Source organism: Spermophilus citellus (assembly GCF_964194105.1).
Source record: "Spermophilus citellus genome assembly, chromosome: 6".
Lineage (NCBI taxonomy): Eukaryota > Metazoa > Chordata > Mammalia > Rodentia > Sciuridae > Spermophilus > Spermophilus citellus.
This window is the reverse complement of record NC_138187.1, coordinates 129355709-129376011: the sequence shown is the minus strand read 5'-3', so window position 1 is coordinate 129376011 and position 20303 is coordinate 129355709.

Below are 20303 nucleotides of genomic sequence, written 5' to 3'. Positions count from 1 at the left end.
TAGGACTAGTTTTCCCCTTTGCCACCTTCCTCCTTTCTCTCTGTCTCTCAGGCCCCCCTATGACCAAATTCTAACTAGTCTTAACCTCTCTGATCCCAAGGAAGATATATATATGCAAAGTGTCCACTAAAGCTGTGCAAATGAGCACCCAGTCTGGTGTTGCCCTCACAGGCCACTGCCTGCTGAGTTCATGTGAAACGTGATCTCGCTCAGGCCAAGCCGCTGTGGCTCTCTTGTTCCTCAAACAGCTACAGCCTCTTGGGGTAACAAGGCTTCAAGTTTCAGAATGAGCTGAGTTCTCCCAGCTCTCAGCCTCTGCTTTGGAGGCCTGTGGTTCTGAATTCACCAAAGGTTTACTATTCAAAGAAACCACGATCTCAGCCTAGACCTTGGTTGGCGGGAGTCTGTGGTGCAGATAGAGTTGGTGTTTGCAGTAAGACCCAGAGGGGCCTATGGTTTTCTGGCACTCAGCTGTCTCCTTTTCTGGTCATAAACCTGTTCTAAGAAAATTGGTTCTCATAGTGAGACTGGAACCCTACCCCTAGGAGTTGAGGGGGACAGACCTTTCTCTGACCTAGTCTGTGAGGAAGAAGAGGAGGGGAGTTGAGAAATCCATCTGACCTGCTTATTCCCAGGTCCTGAAAGTGACACCTGACTAGTGACCAACTAGGGATAGCCTAGGGATAGGTGCTCGTGTTTGGAGGATGGATGAATTTATTTAAAGAAAATGACCACAGTATTAGTAATTCAAACATTATAGAAATTACACATATAATTTGATAGAGTGATGTCCTTTTAATAGTTTATTATTATTATTTTTTTTTTGTGTGTGTGTACTGGGGATTGAATTCAGGGGCACTCAATCACTGAGCCATATCCCCAGCCCTATTTTGTATTTTATTTAGAGATAGGGTCTCACTGGGTTGCTTAGCACCTTGCCATTGCTGAGGTTGGCTTTGAACTTGCAATCCTTCTGCCTCAGCCTTACAAGCTGCTGGGTAACGGTTTGATTTTATTTTAATTTTTAAAGAAGTTTCAGTTAATTTATCCATATATTCGCTTATGAACACAGCTGAGAAATTTCTGATGGTTATAACAAATATAAATGGAATCATTAGCCATATTGTTCTGTAATTTGCTTTATTTTAAAAAATACAACATTGAATTTACTACCATAACTATTTTTAAATGTATAGATCAATAGTATCTTAGGGAATTTCTGTGACTAAAGTCATACTACTATTATTTCTGTTTTATTTATTTGATTTTCAGTGCTAGAATAAAACCTGGGGCCTTGTGCATACTAGGCAGGTGTTCTACCACTGAGCTATATATACTCCCTTAAGACCTCATTTTTTTTTGGTCTGTTTTTATAGCTTCAGAGTGTTCCATAGTATGGATGTGCCATAATTTTATTTATCTCTTATTGGTGGGCATTTTTTTTTTTTTGGTACCTAGGACTGAACCCAGGAGTGCTTAACCACTAAGCTACATCCCAGCCCTTTTTTGTATTTTATTTAGAGACAGGGTCTCACTGAGTTGCTTAGGGCCTCACTAAATTGCCGAGGCTGGCTTTGAACTCACGAACCTCTTGCCTCACTTTCTCAGGCTACTGGATTTTAGGTGTGCGCCATAAAGCCCGGCTATCGGTGGGTATTATGTTCCCCTATTTTTTTTTTTTTAATTAAAGATCACATAGATGATGCACATATCTTATGTAACATCTTGGAACACACATGTAAAGATTCCTGTAGGATAGATTCCTAGAAGTGGAATAGCCAGATTTAAGGTTGTATATCTTTGCAATTTTGATAGGCACTGCCAAAAAGACAGTGTCCATTCATGAATGAATATAATTTGCACATTGCTTTCTGAATGAAAGGTCCATGAAAGGACTTGCTGTCAGCAATGGAGCAATCTGAGGATAGAATAAGTCAGCTGAGAAGTAATTCCCAAAACCAATAGATGTATAACCTTGGCAAAGTCATGGCAACTGAAAAAAATCCTATCTAGAGAAGGAAGGGGATTCCTTTAACCTCTCCCCAGAGTAATTCTGCTCACTGAGTTATGGTTATTTGCATATATTTTGGGCATGTAGGCAGAATGGCTCAAAGACAAAATCTGAAGTTCTGTCTTATTCAACTTGGTCTGCCTCTCACACTACAGTACCAGTAACCCTGGGAGACACCAAGGAGATGACAGGGTGCAGATAACGTCGATATCAGGCAGACTGATGGGGTGTAAGAGACCCTAAGGTGTTGTGGGAGGTTATAGGGAGGGGGCTCCCCTTTGATTAGGGACGTCCAGGAAAAGCATGTGACAGAGAAGGTAGCTCTTGCTCTTAGCTGATATGGGGACACAGACAAGTATTTTTTCTTCTTTACAGGAGCTCAGGCACATTACCTCCTGAGAATACATTATAAGACACTCATTGTGGCCCTAGCCCTCTGCTGGTTACTGAGTTTGAGGAGTCAGACTTGTGCCGTACAGTCAATAGCTCAGATGCACACAGGAATTAAGCTACACTGGATTCAAACCATGTGAGGGTGCCTTGACTTCTCTGAGCCTCAGTTGATCAACCACTAAAATGAGAATAATTGTTGAGGTACCCATGAAACTTTCAGGGAACTTAATTGTCTGAGGGCCCCAGTTGCTGTGCTCTGAAATCCATGGTCAAATGCTTCCCTCCTGCTCCTGAACAATGAGCACCATGGGGATCCCAGTGCATTCCCACTCTTGGGAGAGCCAGGACCTCAGTGAGGGCCAGCTTTGGCTTAGGGAGGCCCTGTGATTCTGTGGAAGTGCCCTACCCTGCACAGCAGTTGAGGACATGGATGCCCTTTCTCCCTCTCTCAGCTGCCGAGACATGGTCTGGTGGCTGGCCCGGCCTCACTTTACACTCCCTATGTTCTCACATAAAGAAGTTTCCCCTGATAAAACCCTTACAACTTTAATTCCATTTTGGCATCTGCTTTTTGGAAAATCCAGACTTACAAAAGTATCACATGCTTTTTTGGGTTATTGTGAGGAACAAATGAAAACTATAAAAGTTAAATCATGTCAGAACTCATGTCAATGCCTTAGCTGGGAACCTAGCACCTGCTATTAGCATATTATTAAACACCAAAGTAATCAGGCCACTCTAAGCAGACTGATTGTTGAGAGAATTTGGACGTGGGAATGAAGATGTGTGTTTTCCTCCTCCCTCCCCTGAGTTCTCTATCCCTCAGTCCCCATTGTGTTACAGTGGTAGTTGTCCCTCTAAATGTGCTGGGTTGGCCCCTGACTCCTCTTTGCAAGTAGAGAAGGGGATTAACAACGCCACATGGCTTTGGTTGAAAAAGGCTGTGCCAAAGGTCAGCTGCGGGGAAATGCACCCCATGGGACTTGTGGCTGTTGAGCCCAGCAGAGAGGACCCTGGCTGGCAGAGGCGTGACTTGCTGGGAGGTAGAGTGGCAGGTGGGTGGGTCGCTGAGGAACCTTGGTAGCCAGGCGGAGTTGCCCGCCGGGGGAGTGATGGGGGCTGATGGGAAGAGTCTGCCTTCCAGTGAAACATCATGAGAGGCCATGGTGAGTCACAGGGTTTCTCCCCAAACCCCCGTGCCATGGTCTCTAGAACACGGAGTGTGCTAGCCCCAGCCCTGGTTCTAAGAATGCCCCCTTCACTCCCTCCCACGGTTGCCCAAATTAATCAGGCTTTGGGGATATTATTCTCTTAAGAATTTGGCTAAAGAAAACCCCTGGGTTATATCCCAGCAAAGTGCAGAGATTTGGGTTGACTGGAAGGAAATGTGAGATCAGCTGTGTTTAGTTTGAGTTTCAAAACCTGTTTTTGTTTTTTGTTTTGTTTGTTTGTTTTTTTTTTTTTTTTTTTGGTTCACCCCACCAAAGAAAATCTGGCTCCCAGAGACTCAGAGAAGCCTACAATGGGGTACAGACTAGAACCCTGGGGTCCTGCAGAGCGGGGCTTAGATTCTGGTGTTGCCACTTACCAGCTCAGAGTCCTCAATACCCATAGGCAGCAGTGTTCTGATGAGTGAAACAGTGACCTGAGAGCATCTTTGCCATCATGTTGTGAGAGTGACACAGCTGAACTGTGTCAGCCCTTGGCCCAGGTCCTGACACATAGCAAATGTGCCCAGAGACCCTCAACTAGGTTCATAGAGCCCACCTTCCATTGTGCGCTTCTCTTTTGGATTGTTGTCCTCCAATGACCCTTGAGGAAGTGGTATTGTCCCCATCTCATAGATTTATAGAATGAGGCTCAACTCGATTAAGTATCTAGGAAACAATCCTTAGTAGTTCAGGACCCCGAATTTTGGCAGAGGTGTGGAGCCTACTTGGAACACTCCCAAAGGCAAAGAGGAGGTAGCAAAAGCATCCAGGGCTCAAAGAGGCTCTGGGCCCTTTGTCCTTGTGAAAGCCAAACCACAATTTTGGGACCTACAGTGTTTCTGGGCCTAAAGGGCCAGAAGGCCACAGTGTAAGCCACTTTGTCCATCCCCAGTTCCCCAAGGGGGAACGTTTCTCTTTCAGATATTTATACAAATTAAGTTCTGTTCACATGTCACAATTTTAGTGATGCCCACCTTATTTAAAATTGCAGTCCTTTGATCTTAAGTGTCCCCCGAAGGCCATGTGCTAAAGCCTCGGTTGCCAGTTGTTTTAATTAGCTTTTTTTTTTTTTTTTTTTCTGCTGTGACTAAAGGATCTGACCAGAACAACTGTAGAGGAGGAAAGGTTATTTGAGGGCTCACGGTTTCAGAGGTCTTAGTCCATAGAAGGTTGGCTCCATTCCTCGGGGCTGGAGTGAGGCTAAACGTCCTTGTGGGAGAGTGTGGCAGAAGGAAGCAGCTCACATCCTGGTGATCTGGAAGCAGAGAGTGACTCTAGTTGCCAGATTCAAATATATAACCCAAAGCCATGCCCCAATTCCCATTTCCTCCAGCTACACCCTAAGAATCCAGTTAATCCCATCAGGGATTAACTCACTGATTAGGATAAGGCTGTAACACAATCATTTCTCCTCCAGACCTTGTGTTGTCTCACATGTGAGCTTTCAGGGGACACTTCACATCCAATCCATAACACCCGTCTATAACACTATGGGAGATAGCAAAACCTTTAGGAAGTGGGGCCTAAGAGGAAAAAGTGAGGTTGCTAGGGCCATGTCCTTGATGTGAGTAGCTTTGCTCCACTATGTGTTCCTTGCCATGATGTCCAGCCTTGCCATACACCCAAAGTGACAGGGCCAAGTGGCCATGGTCTGAAAACTCTGAAATGGTGAACCCAAAGAAAACTTTCCTCTTTTTAAGTTGTCTATCTCAGGTATTTTGTCACAGCAACAGAAATCTGACTAATATGCTCCCCTAACTCCTCATGCTGGCACTCTCCATACCCCTTCATGGCTCTATTTTTAGAAGCCATTTTCATTGAAGTGTAATATATATACAAATTTCCCAATTTAAGTTTTCCCCCATAGATCTGATCACTCTCTAGAAATATGTGTAAACTTATTTATAATGGCTGGAATGTTAGCCAGACCAGGACTTTGTGTCTGCTTCATTCACAGACACATCTCTAGTGTCTATCATAGCAAGTTCTCAAATACACGTTGCAGGATGGGGAGCACCTATTAGCATCCATCCTCTCTGCAGAGACTGCAGATGTACAGGAACACCCAGGTGATGTGTGAGGACATGTCAAAGCGTCTGCTAGAGACAGCAGTGTGTGCTTGCAGGCCAGGAGCAGGTCCCCAGATGTTGGTGAGGTTGGAAAAAACTTCCTGGAGGAATTTGGATGGCACTCTGATTTTTTCAGTTCCCCTGTTGCCAGAGACAGCTCCTCTTTTCCTAATAGAGGGGAAAGCTTCCCTCTGTCACACCCCATCCCTCCTGCTGCTTCAGCCCATTTCCTCTTGCTCTGCCCTCAGTGGGTCCTGTGGCAGTAACCACACTAACCATTCCAACCCATCTCATTCCCCAGCCCCACTTCCCAGCAGGCTAAGCAGGAGCTGCTGCAGACAAATTGCCCACAGGCTTGTGCAGCCCAGCCAGGAGACAGTTTGCCCTTGGAGTAAGGTCACATCTATGGAGGAATTATCCTTGACCCTTGCAAGGAAACCTGGCACATAGATCATGCTCAGTAGATAGTGGACCAGTGGTTGAAGGAAGCTGAGGGTTAAAGATCATCCAGTCTCTGCTTGGACACAGTAGAGACATCCTTGAAACCAATCTTTGACTTTTTTTTAAAACTTTATTATTTGTATTTAGCATTTTATTTTATGCCACTTTTCCTCATGTGGAAGCTACCGAAATAGTATTCAATGTGATACAATATAATTACATATAAATCAGAAAATAAGAAAATTTAAATGGAGGTGTAAAGAGAACGATGTATGTACAAAATGCTCTTCCCCAGCGGAGCCAGGTAGAGGAGAAACACTGACATTGAAGTCCTGCTGTCGTCTACCCATGTGTCTTCCTGTTTCAAGGAGCCATTCTGAGGGAAACCTAGGACTGCCACCCTATTGTGGGTGTGGGGCATGTTCCTTGTTCCTGGGGCCAGTAGGGGAAGTGGAGTGTCACAATTCCTATGTGTTCTAACTCCTCTCTGGGTTTGTATCACATTCCCCTACCTAGGATGTCAGAGAGTGAGTTGAGGGACACACAGGCTGGGCTTCTCTGAATCACAGAATCTCAGGGTTGGAGGCCCACAAAGGGATATTGGTGTTTCTCAAACTTTCTGAAATCACAGAACACCAATGGATAATATTTGTCATGCTTCCCTGCTATGAATCTGTTACTTAAAAATAGATGTCACCCTTCTCTTTGCATAGCCACATACAGAACAAAACCCCAAGGAGATGTAATTTCTTTAGGTCCTGAGGTTGCAAAGAGAGGTAACATTGTATCTGTCTCAATTAACCAAAAAATATATAATAACATTGTTGTTTACTAATTCTTGTGGCCATTTGCAATTCTTTAATAGGATCTAGATTTCCATGAACTCTATAGTTGAAGCCACCAATACCAGGATTTAGCCCCTTCCAGTAAGGGGCCATATCAGAAACCACATTCCTTTCTTGATTGGTCTTTACTAAACACGAAGGGTGGCAGTCGATGGCATCTTTGGAGTCATCTGTAATAATTTACAGCAGGAAGCCTCCATCAGGAAGCTAATGCACTTTGAACTTCAGAGCCTTGGCTTGCAAAGACCCTTTGGTAATTTGGTATCTGTCATTTGTATTATTTATTAAAGATGGCCTCCAAATTATTCAAGCTTTGGACCCCACAAAACCTGGATCCATTGCTGCTTATGTTCACTTGTGGCAGAAAAAGCTGAACGTACACTCAAGATTCTGTCCCCTTCTGCTTGGCCAGTTACACCCCAGCCCCTTCCATCTAGGTGACTTGGCTCTGACTAATGGAGTGTGGGGGGAAATAATATTCCCACCATCCCGGGCTTGACTTATTAGAACTTCCCACACAATTCTCCACTTATCTCCTTTTCCCTTATCTTCTGAGTGCAATATTGGAAGCGCTGCATTGATGATAGCAAAGTGTAATAGGATCTGACCCCATTTTTTTAGGGGAGAGTAATGGGGATTGAACTTAGCGGCACTCAACCACTGAACCACATCCCCAGCCCTATTTCGTATTTTATTTAGAGATAGGGTCTCACTGAGTTGCTTAGCGCCTTGCTTTTTCTGAGGCTGGCTTTGAACTCCAGATCTCCTGCCTCAGCCTCCTGAGCTGCTGGGATTACAGGCGTGTGCCACCATGTCCAGCCTGACTCCATCTTTGATGTTTGCTGACAACTTTCATTTCCACCTCTCCTCTTACCCATCCTGCCCCACTAAGTTGGTAAGAAAGCTGGAGTACTTCTTTCTTTGGCACTGGTAGGAAGCTCAAACCACGAAAGTCCCAACCAGTATCTGGGAATCCTTACCAGGCCCATCCAAACCCCAAGCCAGTCACCTCACCCTGTGCTCTCTTGAGCCATCTTTTAGACTTGCTTGGTGAGCCTGCCCTGCTTTCTCCAGAAAGCCTCATTTTTCTCTAGATGTCTGTTCGGTATCATCTGTCTTAATACTCAAATCAAATTTTGGATGTGTGTTTCTGAGGGAAAGCTAGAACAGAGTCTCTATTAGCATGCATGATAGGTGGCACAGGGTTCTCACCTTTATCCCCACCCTGATTTGTTGGGGATTGAATCCAGAGCCTTGTGCAAAGCAAGCACTCTACCAATTGAGCTCTATTTCCAGGCCCCACATATACTCTTTCTGTGAGTGAGAAATAAACTCCTATTATGTTAAGCTACTGAGATTTCAGGGTTTATCTGTCATAGCATCTAGTGTTACCTTTACTAATATACTCATGATTTTCTAGATCCAATCCTTTTCTGTCTATTTAACTCCAGTATCTTAAGTAGCATTTTGGAAATCTGAAAATAAAAATTCCTGGCCACAGAGAGGGTGTTCTTTGTCAGCAAAGAGATTGTGGATTGTGAAGTCATTTGATTAGGACATGAGGACAAAGATCCTGTAATTCTGGATGATGGATCTTTTCTTTGTCCTACAGAATCAATATATTTTTATCCATTCTTAGTATTTTCCCATGGCAAAAGGACAGGAAGGAGAGAGTTACATATGTTACAAAATACTAGGTGGGGGAGAGACAGGAAACACCCATTACAGTATAATCAGCCACCAAAAAAACACCCCACAAATGGGTGGAGCTGAAGAACATCATGCTAAATGAAATAAGCCAGGCTCAAAAAGTCAAGGGTCAAATGTTTTCTCTCATAGGCGGAAGCTAGAGAGAGAGAGAGAGAGAGAGAGAGAGAGAGAAGGGGGGCCGAATCTAATGAAAACGGAAGGAAGACCCACAGGGCAGAGGAAGGGGATTGAACGAGAGCAAGAGAGGGAGGAGGGGAGGAAATGAGGAAGTATTGGGGAAGGAAATCTACCAATTATGCTGTGTCTATGTTCTAATTTACCACAATGAATCCCACATGCACGCATGCATGTGCATGCACACACATACAATTGTAATGCACTAGTTAAAGTAACAAGAATAGAAGGGAAATCAATAGAGCAGAGCAAACAGATCAGAGGATTGAGGAAGGGAGGGAAGGGAAAGTACTAGGGAATGAGAAGGATCAATTGCATGTATAAGTGGCATATTATGTACAATTATAATGCAATTAAAAAAGCATACCCTTCAGTCGGGCAGAGTGGTGTACACCTGTAATCCCAGTGGCTTGGGAGACTGAGGCAGGATATCACGAGTTCAGAGCCAGTCTTAGGAACTTAGTGAGGCTCTAAGCAACTCAGTGAGACCCTGTCTCTAAATAAAAAAATGAAAAAGGGCTGGGAATGTGGCTTAGTGGTTAAGAGCCCCTGTGTTCAATCCCTGGTACAAAAAAAAAAAAAAAAAGTATCCTAGCTTCAGGGTCACTGCAAGTCAAGACTGAAGGAAAGGAATGGATACACATAGTTTCATTCTTTCCCACCTTCCTCTTCTCTCTCCTCGTTAGTCAACATTTCACATACTGTTTTGGTTTCTGGCAATAAACAAGGATGTAATTTATCCCATCTCCTGTTTAGCAAGTTCCAGCTTCTATGTCATGTTTCTCACATCAGCAGAGGAGTTATGGTACCCACTACTTTTCCTTTCTCAGTCTGCTGCTCACTCTCGCTTTTTATGGGGTAAGCAGCCCTTCTGCTACTTTTACCTTTGGAGTGGAGTGGGATGCTGGATAATAAAACCAATGGTATGTGAATAAGTAGAAGAGATGGCAACATCACTAGGGTCCAGTAAGAGTTTACTGTTCAGCTCCGTCCTTTAAGGCTTATTGGGACTGGGTCTAGGGAGATACCTGACGCGGGAGGAGTCTGTAGCCAGATTTTAGAGGACCTACGTAGTCATGTCTTTGCAAAGTACCTCAAATGTGAAGACTGAGGAAAAAACAGACGAGTGGCATTGGCAGAGGGTTAGAACACTTGGGGAGAGGAAATGAAGTTCACTCAAAATGAACAGACACTTTTATTTGGTTCCTAACTTGTGTGAAGAGGGCAGGACTGAGGTCATTCAGGTCTAGATAAGTAACTTATTTCATATAGTCTGTGAATGGATATATTTGCATTTCCACTAGACTTGGTATAACTGGATTTCATCAAGGCACCTGAGAGAGTCTTGCATGATCCACTTGTGGATAAGATATTGTTATGAATTACTTCTAGCTGGGAGAAGAACTGTGATTGACAGCTGATGTGCTATGGCTTTGGCTACCATATTGAATCTTCTGTTGGTGCTATAGTTTGGATTTAAATGTCCCCCAAAGGTTCAAGTATAAAGCCTGAGACCCCAGATGGATGTCATTGGGAGGTTGTGAAACTTTAGGAAGTGGGGTCTAGTAGGAAGAAATCAGGTCATTGGAGGTGTGCCCTTGAAGGGGATTTTATGACCTTGGTCTCTTGCTCTTCCTTTTATGCTTTGCCACTGTGAGGCAAAAAGGTTTGTTCAAATATGTGCTCCTGCCATGAGGTGGTGTCCCCTCAGTGGAGGCCTCAAAGCAATGGGTTCAACTGACATGGACTGAAGTCTCCCAAACTGTGAGCCCAGATAAGCTTTTCCTCTTCTTTTTCCCTTTGTCTTTAAAAAAAAATATATATATTTTTTATTGGTAGTCTTTCTTCTTTATAAGCTGGTTTATCTCAGGTATTGATTACAGTAATGGAAAGCTAAAACATTCAACTTGGGCAAAGAGGTAATTTAAAAATAAGTCAGATCAATTACCCAAACTATCTAAGCATAAAGCAGACACTAATGAATGTAAATTTAATTTTTAAAAACCTCAGCATATAACACAGAATGAGGATGAGATAACTTGGTCATAATACAAATAAAGAAGACTAGAGATTTTAGCTGACTCTAAGATACTAGTTTCCTAGGGCTGCTATAACAAATTACTACAAATTAGATGACCTAAACCAACAGAAGAATTGTCTCTCATAGTTCTGGAGGCTAGAAGTCCAGTATCAAGGTATTGTCAGGGCCATAGGTCCTCTGGAGGCTCTAGGGAAGACTCTTCCTTGCTTCTTGCTTCTTTGAGTTTCTGTGGTGGCTGTCAGTACTTGGCATTCCTTGGTCTGTGGCAACTTAACTCCCATCTCTGCCTCTATCTTCCTGTGGCCATCTTTCCCATTTAGGTTTCTGTACCTAAATTTCTGTCTTGTTATAAGAACACCGGTCACTATAGGACTTACCCTAAGTGTAACCTCATTTTAATTTGATTACAACTGCAAAGACCTTATTTCCAAATAAGGTCACAGTCACAAGTGCTTCCTGCTTCGCTGGGCTTCTGTGTTACCACAGTCCCATTTCTCCTTTTATCTCTCTGGCTGTTCTTCCTTGGCCTCCAATGCTGACACCTTTTCCTGAGCTCAAGCATTAAGTGATTGGATTTCTTGGCAGTTTAAACCTTCTCTTCTCATTCCACTTATTATTATTTTTTTCTGAGTTGATATCCTTTCCCATGGCTTCAGTTTCCACTTAAGTACTGATAACTCCAGGATCTTATGGAGATGTCTCTTGGAATCTAATTAGACATTTCTTTTTAGATATTCCAAGTATCTCAACTAAATAGATCCAAAATTAGGCTCCTCCTCTTCCTCAATTTTCTTTGAACCCTGGTGTCCTCCCAGGTTTCCAGTTTCAACAAGATGGTACCTCTGTCTGCCCATTTGTCTAAGATGTCCTTGATTTCTCTCCTTCCTTCATCCTCCACATCCAGCCAGTCATCAAATCAAATTGACTCTACATTTCAATTAGCTCATAAATATGTTTATGTAATTTACAATTTATTTCTTCTGCTACTATCTTGGTTCAGGCCACTGTCTTGATTTGTTTGTTAGACTTAGATGTGTGTAGCAGGTTTTGAATTAGTATCCCAGCCTCTGATCTTGCTCTCTAATCTGCTCTCTGCATAGCCACCATGCAAATATGATCATGCTATTTCTCTGCTTAAAACCCTCCAATGGATTCCCACCTTCTTTAAGATACGAATCGACTTCTAAGCTGGCCTAAAAGACATTGCATGATCTGATTTCTATGATCCTCAAGCCTCATTTGGCTTTATTCAGTTTTCTTCCTCTCTCACCCCTTCCTATTGACTCTGCATCTTTTCATATACTGTTTCTTAGACCAGCACATTCCTCCCTTCTTGCTTCATTTAATTAACTGGTACTGATATTTCAGGTGTCAACTTAAAAATTCTTTCTTTTAGGGAGATCTTTCCTGACTCACAGTTTGCTTGTTCCTACCTATGGCTGCTACCAAGTTGCATGACTTCCAAGGGAAGGAAATCTGCACTGTATCGTGTGAGTATGGTCCCCCTGGAGCTGTGTAGTGCTGTGATCTAGCACACCTTGCTCCTTATTATCACTGTTTAATCATCTTCCCTCCTGAACTGTAAGATCCACATCTGCTTCTCTGCCCTAAGCCTAGCACAGAGTCAAAACTCCATTGATATTTGTTGAATTAATAAATGAAGCTTTAAGAGAGAAATGGTTAATATAGAAGAAACATGGGGAAAATATGGAAACTACACCTTTTTTTTTTCTTTTTGGAATGGCTTAACTGGAAATAGTTTGGACAAAGGAAGATGTAGAAGAGATGTAACAGCTGATTTCACTAAATGAAGGACTATTATGGGAAGACAGAGAATACTTTTTTAAAAAAATTTTATCCCAGGAAGATAAGCAGACATACTGAAGGCAAGTTATTTGGACCCAACAGTAAAATTAAAAAGAATTTTCCAATAATGGGAGCTGACTGGAAATGAAACAGGTGGCCCCAAAAGTAATGAATTCTTTCATTGTCCTTGCTGAAGTATATGAGCTAAATGTCCATCTGTAGGATCACTGAGGGCAGCAGTTAGACAAGAGAACCGTTGAGGGTCTCCTTCAAAGTGTCTGTGATTTTATTACCATAGAGAAACTGAACTTCAGCATCTATTCAATGACTCTGTGTTTGTGGCACTATTGGGGACATGGGGGCTGGACAGTCAGGATTGGCAGAAAATGTCAAGGGAATAATCAGAAGGTAGAATCTTGCAGAATATCACTGGGCATCTAAATGTGTAGCACAGAGTCTCGCCTTGTGGTGAAGGACTTCCTAGAAGATAACAGGAATGGACGGGGCCTGGGAAAGAGCTGGAGAAGAGGGAGAAGGGAGGCTGATGGTAGAGTGTATAAGAGAAGGCAGGTCCGCTAGCAGGTGCTCCTCACACCTTTCATTCACTCTCAAAGCCCATACTTAGTTCTGTAGAGCTATAGCTGAAATTCAATGAGAAGATAGGGTGGAGGCCAACCTGAGAATTTCCTAAAACTCAAGAGTAGTGTCCCAAAGTAAAATGGAATGCGCTCCTTGCCTCCTGAACACCTTCAAATATTTGGGGTTCACTAGATGAGACAGAAGTGACTCAGCTGCTGAGAAGGAAGGCAGTAGGGGAAGCCCCAGATTGACTACCCCACTATTGGCAGCCCAAGAGGTAACTTATCTGTTTTGTATATACTTTTGACTGCAAGTAACCAAAAACCCAATTAACAATGACTCAATCAGAGGGAAATGATTGTTGTACATATTGAAAATGTGGAGGTTGCTCTGATCTAGGATTAGCTAAACCATAGGTTTGACAAAGTCATCAAGGTGCTACCTCTTTCCGTTATTTTGTTTGTTGTTTTCTGCTGATTCAACCTCTTAGGCTTAGTCCCCTCCTAGTCCCCAGAGGCCTTCAGTGATTTTAGGCTTCAGATGTGGGCAACATTCAGAGGCAAGGGGGGAAAGAAAGCCTAATTTCCTTGCTTTTAATAGTAAGAAGAATATTTTCTAGTAATCCTGCAGTCCTGGAGAGACTCAGACAACCCTTCATGCCTCCTTGGCCAGGTGTCACCACAAATCCATTTCTAAATCAGTCACTGGACAGGAAAATTGAAATCACCACAAGAGAAATCCTGCTCCTCTGAAGCACATGGATGTTTAATAGTGGAACAAAATCAAGGTTTGTTATTATGAGAGACCAGGGCAACGCAGCCAACAGCAGCTGCCTCATTTCCTTCTTGTTTTTTAGGTGTGATGGAGACCAGGGTATGGGCGGTATGGCTAGTACTGCTTACCTTGGCCTGAGCTGGGGTTCTAGGCAATTTATGCCAACTGTGCTTGTGACTAGCTCATTGGGAAGGCTTGAAAGACTCACTGGAGCAATAGGTTATGAACTAACCAGGTTGATCTGTAAGGTAACTCCTCATCTTTACCATAGATCTTGTATTTTCCTGGGCCACAGCATAGTCTCTTCATCTCAGATCTGCAAGTCAAGGATCATTATTCCTTCCCTCAAACTGGAATTAAAATTAGGTAGCTTACTTAAGATCAACAGTAAGTGGTAGGAGTAAGGATTTGAAATTGGGTTAATGTATGTATAATATATGTGTGTCTCCCACCCATGTCTATCTCTTTCTTCCAGCTTAAGAGTTTGCATGAGTCTGGGAACAAATGTGGGAGTGTGATTTAGATCTGTGCACTTCAAACTACCTGGCTAAGAACCAGATTTTTGAAAAATTCCAATCCATATGGACTCATATTTTTATGAAATATTATAAAAAGAACTAATAGGAAAGTGAAAAGAAACTAGCATGAAGAAATACAAAATGTAAGTCCCATTTAAAATTAGTCAGTTTTAACAAACAAAAAAAAAATAAGCTCTATCAATTGACTATAAAGTTTTCTAAACACTTAATTTTGGTACTTACCTTGCCACAAATCACTGACAGTTTTTGGACCTGCGTTGGTCCTTGGCCTAAGTGGAACAGCACTGATTTAGACAGCTTTTGGCCACTGTTCTACAACTCAGGATGTTGATTCTTGGATGCTGCAGTTGAGATGATGGCGGGTTAGATTTTTGCACTGTTGATTTTGTAGGGACTTTTATTTTTACTAAGAGATTTATATTAGACCTGAGGAAACAATTTCTTGAGGCTAATTTTCCATCTCTCTTCTATGTAGGAAAGAGATTGAGCTATAGTAGAGGCTGAGGGGATTAAAAAAACCTGTTCACCAAAGGAAGAGGTTCCCAATTGGTTGTGTCATTGGATGATGAGTCATCTTGTAACAAAAATTCAAGTTTCTTGATGTGAATGACTCTAGGTTTGTGTGTGATTAATGCTTGGATGCTTGTTATTTTTCTGACGTAAAAGTGACTTCAATTTGGTAAGCTGTTTTAAAAATATGTAGATCCTTTCATTCAATGGAAATTCCATTTCTATGAGGGAGTCTTCCCAAGAAATCTGAGTCTGTGATGTAGAAAATCTAAAATGACCATTTGCTCAGTGTATGAAAGTCTGAGAGCTTGACCTAGGTGGGAACTGGAATTCACAGGTGTTCCAGCATGCTCAAATCTCTTCCTGTCCCTTCATTCACAAATGATTTGAGTACCAATCTCATTTTCTTCCTTCTTCTTCCTATTGATCTCCCTTCTGCTGCTGGGAGCCTGATGGACTTCAGTGCCCTTGTGGATGACTCAACCAAAATGTGACTTTTGGATTCCATGACTTTTATATTTCTAATGACCTATTTCTCTGTTTCTACTCAGCCATTTGCTGTAATGGATATAGACTGGAATTTGGCATTCTCAATACTGGCCCACCTCCCAAATCTCCTCATCCAGGCATTGCACTCTCTAGCTACAGAGTCTACTCCTTAGTGATTCCTCCCTCACAACTATTTCTTGACCTCATGGTCAAGATCTTCCAGTCCGTGGGCTCATCCACACTATTCCTTTTTACTGGCTCCCTCCTGTCTTTGCTGTTCTTGTTAATCAACTTTGACTCTTTGGTCCATTTTCCCAATCGGGCTCTTACCTATACTCTCTCAAGTTTCTCTCCTCCTGGGCTTTGGTCCTTCACTACCAGACATGACCTTCCTATAGCATTTGATTCAGCTGATCACAGGGCAAAGCAATTCTACCTTCTATGTGTTCATTCCCAGTCTGCCAAAAGAATCATAAGAAAACTAATGCAATCTGGCAGACCATATCAATCCACAATCCACAATCCATATCATCTACCTTAACTGGCCTCAGCACTGTCTGAAAATCTACCACCTTTCTCTGGAGTTGTTTTCTTTCTGCATCTCTGCAATCATCACTTCCAATCTTCATCTCTCTCCTCAGATCTCCTTGCATTCTCTTCTCTGTGTTCACTCTCTTAAGAGAAAATAGAAACCATTTGATGGAAACAACCTAAACTTCCTGCCAACAGTTATTCAAACCAATATGCTTCTGTACCCACCAACTCTATTTCTTTCCTGTAATTATTCAGTGAAAGTGTTCTCCTCATTTCTTTCCTCTGCCTAAATCCCAATGCCTATAGCTTTCTAAGGGAATTGACTTCATCAGTTTTCCCACCTCTTTCATTTTCAGTGTCTTCTTCCTCTCTGTTGGCCCAACATCCTGAAAGAGCTGTCTACGCTTGTCATCCTCCTTTCTAGACATCCCATTTCATGTGCAGCCCCATCAATTACTCTTTCTTGCTGCTCCCCATCCTTTTCCTGATAGTTTCAACAATGGCTTCATTCACTATCAGACATGGCCTTCCTATAGTATTTGATCCAGCCCATCAATCTTTCTTTCTTGAAAGGGATGCCATGATTTCTAGGATTTCTTTCATCACTCAGGCCACTCTGGAATGAATTCTGACTTACAAACATCTAGGCTCTCCAGAGTTTGGTCTGGGCTCTTCTCTCACTCCACACTCTTTGCTTTGGTAATTGTATCCATCTCTATGATGTCACTTACCACCTTCCTACCTGCAGATTCTCCTCCAGACTAGATTTCAATATCCATCTGACCACTCTGAATATTTTTAGTCAGTCTTGGTGGCCCCTCCAACTCAGCAGGACCAACATAGATTGTATCATCTTGCCCTTCAAACTTGCTTCTTCTCTGCCAAAATTGCTCAGATCAGAACTCTAGGGTTCATCTTGGCCATCACCCACTCTCCCCTAAATATTGGAATCCCCTCTCAATTTCTGTTTATTACTACCTTCGTCCAGACTGCTATTTCCTCTTGTCTGGATTGGAAGCAAATGGCCCCAAATGAGCTCATAAGAAGGCTTTATATTTATTCTCTTTTCTGCTTACTAGCTTATATTTTCCACAGACTGGCATCCCTGAATGATTAGGCTTCTGCTCATTTCCCCAAGCTCATCTTAAATTGTCTCTTGTGCATAATGTCCCTCACTTTCTGTGGTTATCTTTTACTTCCTCAAACGGTTTAAATTCTTCCCTACCTCAGGGCCTTCAGAGTATGAGCTGGGGTGGAGAATCCAGAAGGCCATAAACAAGATACAGCTATGTTGTGGATCAGTACAAATCTCTTGGGTCAGAGACAGCCTCCCTGCTGTCACCATCACCACTGCTGCTTCCTCCTCCACCTCCACCTCCACTTCCTCCTTCTCCTGTTCTTCCTCCTCTTCTTCCTCCTCTTCTTTTTCTTCCTCTTCTTCTTCTTTTTTAGTTTTAAGTGATCTTTATGCATCTCTCTCTGCTTTTGTCACCTCCCTCTTCATTTGGCCAATTCCCATTCATCCTTCATGTGCAGCTGAATATCACTTTCTCATGGAAGGTTAGTTGTTTTGCTAAATCTCCCACTTCTAGATTAGTTGCTTTGTTAAATCTCCTGCTTCTCATTAATAAGCTGGGCATAATAGTGCATGCTTATACTCAGAAGGCGGAGGAAGGAAGATTGTTGAACATAGGAGTTGGAGGCCAGCCTGGGAAACATAATGAGGCCCTGTTTCAAAAAATAAAAAAAATCACCATTATAATAAAGTTGTGCATTTAACTGTGTGATATCTGTTTCCTCTCTAGCTATTAAACCCATAAGGACAGGAACCACATCTCTCTTATTCCATGCTTTTCTCTCAGCAGCCAACATAGTACCTAGAGATTAATAAGTTCTGAATGAATAAATGTATATCTTGGAAGAACTTGGATTTGGAAGAAGTCAGTAGAAGCTAATCTGCCCTGTTTTGATTTGGTGATGATACTATCACTGTCCAATATGAATGCAGAGATTATTATGTAAGGAGAACAGATTGACTATTTAGTATTGCATACTAGTCTAAGTTACCAATTCAGCTTTGGAAGAGGGCACATGGTAGGGTCAGGTGGTGGAACTCACATTCCCCTTACCCTAAGCAGCTTCCTTCTGCCACTTCCTTTTGCCACATCCTTCTGCCGTGTTGTGCTGCCTCACCTTGGTCCCAGAGCAATGGCATTGGCTCACCCTGAACTGAATCCCTGTAAACTGTGAGTCAAAATAAACTTTTGCTTCTTTAAGTTGTTCTTGGCAGGTGTTTGGGTGGCAGTGATACAAAGCTGACTAACACAGAAATTAGTATCAAAAAGTGGGATCGTTGCTGTGACTAACATGACCAAATCGTTCAGAAACCTTTGAAACTGACTTGTAGGAGGAATTTGGAACAGTTTAAAGATACAGGATGGAAGAGACTTAGAATTTTGTAAGCAGAGCTTAATGGGTAATTCTGGTGGGATCCCAGAAGACCAGAATGCCAATAGGAATACAGAATGTAGGTTTCAAGCAGGGAAATGAGGGAATTGGACTGGGGGCACTCATGTTTCATTCTGGCAAAGAACTTGTCTAAATTTTTCTGAGACTATGTGAGGCCAAATTAAAAAGCAATGGGTTAATTAATCTGATAGAAGAAATTTCCAGGCAGCACAGCATTCAGTCAGTGGCATGGATGTTGCTGATATATTTTATCCAAATTTACTGACAAAATTGGGAGCAGAAGGCAGAATTTAAGGATTTTCAAAACTTGCAATTTGACCAGAAAAGTGCATGTAAAACTGGGGACAAGAAAGTTGTGGTTGTTGAGAAGATTATGGCCACTAAAGAGATGCTAAATACTCTGCACAGAGAAAATTGGAAAGATGGCTTGAGGGTATCTCTGGAATGTGTAAGACCAGACCCGTTGCAGGCTTAAGGATATAGAAGGAAAAATTTCTTTGAGAAGAGATCCCAGGAGCACTTTGATTGTACAGGGTGGCCTAGGAAGTTAGTTCACAAGACATCCAGGGGCCATTGCAGCCATGATCCCAGAGGGCCCAGCTCCTTCATGAACTGGTGGCAGACCTTGGTGTCATCCACGTGGTGCTAGTTATGCAGGAATGTTGGAAGTTGGAATTAAGGACTCATGGAGGCTTCCACTGAGATTTCAAAGGGAGACCTGGGAAGCAGGGCAAAGTGTAGCAGGGTTGGAATCCCTGCAGGCTGCCCTGGAGAGGGCAATATATGAAGCTGTGAAGGTGAAGTCATAGCTGGAATGCAGACCCAAGGAATTAAGAAATGCCAGTAACATGGATTTTTAGTTGAGAAAGTTGTAGGCTACAGAGAAAATTAGGCTAAAAGAGAGCCATGTATGCTGCAGGAGGCAAAGCCAAAGGAGTGGGGCTGCCCAAGCCCTTTGGGAAGCACTTCTTGCCGCCAAGACGCTATACTTGGAGTCATGGGACCCATTTTCCAAGTTGGGTTTCAGTCTTTTTTGGTCCCACCCTTCTTTCTATGTCCTTATTCCCTACTTTTATAATGGGAATGTTTACTCTGCAACACTGCATATTAGATATATGTAACTTGCTTTTGACCTTTACAGGGGTTCACAGCCAAGTGTTTGCCTTCAGTTTCAGATGAGACTCTGGACTTGGACATTCAGGCAGTGCTGGAACTATTGACTATGGACTCTAAGAGACAGACTAAATGCATTTTGCATTGTGAGATGGATATGAGCTTTTGGGTGTCAGGGTGGAATGTTATGGTTGGATATGAGCTGTCCCTCTAAAGCTCTGGGATTAATGCAGGGATGTTCAGAAGTCAAATGATTGGATTATTAGAGCTATAACATAATCAGTCTATTATAGCCTGAATGGAATGACTGGATGGAAACTGTGGGAAGATGGGTATGGCTAGAGGAGTTGAGTCACTGGGGATATGCCCTGCAAATGTTCATTTGCTCTGTGACCCCTTCCCCTCTATCTCTCTGCTTCCTGGCTGCCCTTTCCTGAAAAGCTTCCATCTGTCATGCCCTTCCACCATGATGTGCTGCCTCACCTAGGGCCCAGAGTAATGGAGTCAGCCCACCATGAACTAAACCTCTGGAATTGTAAGCCAAAATAAACTTTCCCTCCTCTAAGTAGTTCTTGTTAGGTTATTTTGGTCACAG